General features: G+C 49.8%; 1 pseudogene; it reads right to left on the bottom strand.

Moving 5' to 3' along the window:
* Positions 1 to 221: 221 nt before the first annotated feature.
* LOC125549401 (cytochrome P450 89A2 pseudogene) lies at positions 222 to 2,065 on the bottom strand (annotated as a pseudogene).
* Positions 2,066 to 4,338: the final 2,273 nt, after the last annotated feature.

Raw genomic sequence — 4,338 nt, 5'->3', positions numbered from 1 at the left:
TTAAAAATTCTGTCAGGGATCAAGAGCTCCCAAGTGACCCGCAAACTTAACATGGATGGTACTGCACACTGCTCCTCTAGATCAGATACATCTGCATCGTGCTTATATCACAGTGATGTGCCATGCACTACACTAATACGTACAGTATTTGACATGATCTCTCTGAACTCGCGTGAGGTGGAAGACGAACAAGAATGGGAATTCAGAGATTAACACAAGGGTTTTGGTGCTGCTTAAATCGTCACAGCTTTTCTGGTTTCTTTCTCCCCTTTTATTCTTTTATTTATTATTACAAGCAAATGTGCTCGATCCCCATGATCCGGCAGAACGTGGAGCCAATGGACTCGGTCCTAGCGTTACAGGCAACGACTAGGACAAGTAATAACTTACCCAAACAGAATTGACCAAATCTAACCTGACGAGTTTCAGACTGTTGCCAAACACAGGCTGAAACGCTACAGTATACTGAAACATAGACAAAATAACACATGATGCGACGAAATTAAGAGGACTAGGAGGTGGTTTCTTATTATCATGTCGTCCTGATCGAGTATCCAATAATTAAGCCCTTGGGATGATGCGAGCACGGAGCGGGTGCTTCATGTTGATGGCCATAGCTAGCTCCTCCGTCATGTCGACAGTGTCTTGTCCACCTGGCGGCAGCCATTGGAACTCCCTCACGAGGCTGCCCACGAAGTACTCCGCATGCAGTGTGGCGAGCACGTAGCCCGGGCACATCCTTCGACCGGCACCAAAAGGGGCCATCTTGATCTCCTTGGTACACGTGATGTCCACGCCGTGGTCGTGCAAGAACCGCTCAGGCCGGAACTCCCGCGCCGCCGGCCACACGGTCTCGTCAAGCCCAAAGTCGGACACCAAGAAGTTGATGTCGACGCCCTTGGGCACCATGTATCCACCAATCTCTGTGTCGCTCTGCACGCCGTGCGGGAAGACTAAGTGTGCCGTAGGGTGCAGCCGCAGCGCCTCCAGCACGATGGCTTTGAGGTATGGCATCCCGCTCAGCTCCTCCTCGCTGAGCTCAGGCTTGCCCCTCACCTCCTCGTACAACTTGGCTTGGACGTCGGGGTGGTTTACGAGGTCCGCCATGATCCACTCCAGCAAGGCCACCGAAGTGTCGGTTGAGGCAATCATGAACTCGGAGCAGAGGCTTACCATCTCGTCGTCCGTGAGCGGGCGACCGCCTTCTTCTGCCACACGCAGCTCGAGGAGGGAGTCGGCGTAGCATTGAGCGCCATCGTGGCCGCGGCGCGCGTGGATCAGCGGCAGCATCAGCCCCTTCTGCCTCTCCCGTAGCGCCACGTTCAGCGCCCACTCCTTCCGCAGTAGCCTCTTGGTGATGGGCTGGAAGATGGATAAGACGGGGAACCTGCTGATGCCGTCGGAAATCTGGAGCTGCATCTGTTGCATCTCGTCCAGCGCCTCTTGGCCAAGCGTGACGCCGAATGTCATGCTCGTGAGCAGATCGAACAAACAGCGCGCCATCAACGGCCTCACCGTAACAGTGCCCTGGGACGCTGCATCGCGATCGCGGCGCAGCGAGCCAACGAGCGCGTCGCACACGCGCTGCCTGACCGGCGCCAAGAGCCTGACGCGGGACGGGTGCAGCGCCTGGGAGTGCAGGTTGCGGCGGACCAGACGAAAATAGGGCCCAAGGGGAGAGGCGGACATGGAGCCCCCTAAAAACAGGGTAAAAAGCTTGCTGGGCGGTGGGCGGGTGTCGAAGTTGCCGCCGCCCTTGACGAGGGCGCTATGCGTGAGGTGGCGGTCGGCCACGAAAACGAAGGTTCGCCCGAGACAGACGGAGACGATGGGGCCGTAGCGGGCATGCAAGCTGCGTAGCACAGGGCCCAAATGGTAGATCGGGCTCTTAAGCATCAACAACAACTTGGCTATGAACAGCAGGGCTGGCGGACCAGGTGGGAGTTTCTGGCGCCCGCCATGACGTTTGAGCATACAGAAGATGATGAGAGGAATGGAGAGCGCGATGCACAAGAGGATGGTGAGCTCATCCATTGTCTCTCAACTTTGGTCACGGAGCTGTGCTAGGTGGCGATCATCCTTTTTGGCGACTATATATATACAACTATCATGAGTGCCATTTTGCAAAAAAAGCCTCAAATTTTTTATCATCAACTCGCAGTCCACCGTCTAGTTCTGAGTCCCCCCCCCCCTCGCGCATACGTGGGGCCCAGACACGGTCCTGACCGCGACTTACTAGTGTCGTGCTCCTTTTGGGAATAGTAGCGTTCCGTAAAAAGTGCACCCTACTAGTAAGTCGCGTCCAACCTATAGTTTGTACACTAGTAGGAATAGGCTTACTCTAGTCACGTTACTGATGGTGCATCTAACAGTTGCCACGCAGGTGCCGATTTTCGCGGTGTGGGGAAAATATGAACGCCAGCGATAATTAGCTACTACGGGCGTGGCACTTCAGTACACAACCCATCGACATTAACTCATATACAGTGGCGGAGACAGGGGGACCAGTAGGGGCCCTGCCCCCCCCCCCTACCCCCCTAACATCCCTGATTTGCTATTATTTAAAGATGAACAGTGCAGAAATTAGAAAAAAATACATGCACCAGTGTAGTTTGGCCACTGCAATCAAATTTTTTGCCCCCCCCCCCCCCCCCCCCCCAATATTAATTTCCTGGCACCACCACTGCTCATATAGCACATGATGTAGTTGTGTACTCCATCAAATACAACCCATCGACATTAACTCACCTTCGACAGAGCCACCCACTTTGTTTAAATCGTATCAATAAATGTGTTTTTTAATGAAAGTCTAGCCCAGATCTGCATGTGCATTCCTCACAAGTTACACAACCGTAACTCAAACCCCTTCGCCTCCCGTTCGGGAGCGACATTCTCCTCGTGTGCATGGTTGCATGTGATGGAAGAAGAGAATCCTTCACTACCTTAGTACTATCTTTGTTTTTATTTAGTCCGTATATTAGCTTTGGTCAAGATCAAGCTTTGCAAACTTTGAGAAAGTTTATTATTTTTTTTTAACATATACAATAAAAAATCAATACCATTAGATTCATTGTTCAATGTACTTTCACATCATGAAGATTTGATATGGTAAATTTTTATATTATTTTCTATAAACTTGGTTAAACTTTACGATGTTTGACTTCAGTCAAATCTAATATGCAGAGTAAATAAAAATGGAGAGAGTACTCTCTTCGTTTTTATTAAATTGTGTTATAGGTTTGATCAAAATCAGAGACCGAGAAAAATTGTCCAAATTTATAAGCAAACTTTTAACGACCACAGTAAGAAATGCAAACAATACTAGTACATTATATTTATGGTGATTTTTTTCCGAAAAACTTCCGATCTATTCAGTTTCAATCATGCCAGTACAATGAACACTATAAAAATTACATCCGGATCTGTAGACCACCTAGCGATGACTACAAGCACCGAAGCAAGCTGAAGGCGCGCTGCCATCATTGCCCCTCCATCGCTGGGTCAGGCACAACTTATTGTATTAGACAGTCGGGAAGTCATTGTGCTAAGGCCCTATAGGACCAGCGCACCAGAACAACAACCGCCACCGATGAAGAATGAATAGATCGGAAGGATCAAACCCGAACACACACGAATATAGACGAACAACGACGAGATCCCAGCAAATCCACCAAAGATAGATCCGCCGGGGACATACCTCCACATGCCCACCAACGATGCTCGACACACCGCCGGAACGGGGGCTAGGCGGGGAGACCTTTATTCCATCTTCAGGGAGCCGCCGCCGTCTCGCCTTCCTGAGTAGGACACAAGCCCTAACAAGACTGCAAAAATGACTAAAAACGAAGCCCTCCCGCCAGCCCTTGCGAGGATCCACCGCACCTCCATGGCCCTAGGCCACCGGGGACGAGGCGGACCTGAGGCGGCCGGCGAGAGGCAGGAACCCTAGCTTTCTTTCTTGGAAGAGGAGGCGGCCGCCACTATTTATGGTGATTATAATAATATTTATCGTATAATCTTGGTATTTTTTTCATACATATATATTAAACATTAAGTTTAACTTTCACTAAACATATAACTGTTCTTGTAGAAGATGACCTCACTGCCATAAACATGACCGCGTTTTCCCAGTTTGTCCCAGATCCGGCTAGTGATGTCCGCCGAGGCTGCGTATTCTTGTATACGCGCATTAATCTATTTGCTGCAGTTCGTCATATGTGATAGTCGTAGCATAGATTAAATAATTTCTGATGTGTATAGGTCGTAGCATATGTGATATGTCTCTCTTTGGAAGATCTGCAATCGATTCATTTGTTTTTGTTGTATACCTGCGTGGAT

This window comes from Triticum urartu, chromosome 3A (genome assembly GCF_056163025.1).
Source record: "Triticum urartu cultivar PI428250 chromosome 3A, HENAU_Tu73, whole genome shotgun sequence".
Taxonomy (NCBI): domain Eukaryota; kingdom Viridiplantae; phylum Streptophyta; class Magnoliopsida; order Poales; family Poaceae; genus Triticum; species Triticum urartu.
Note: the sequence above shows the minus strand (reverse complement) of the source record. Positions and strands in the feature narration are given on the sequence as shown.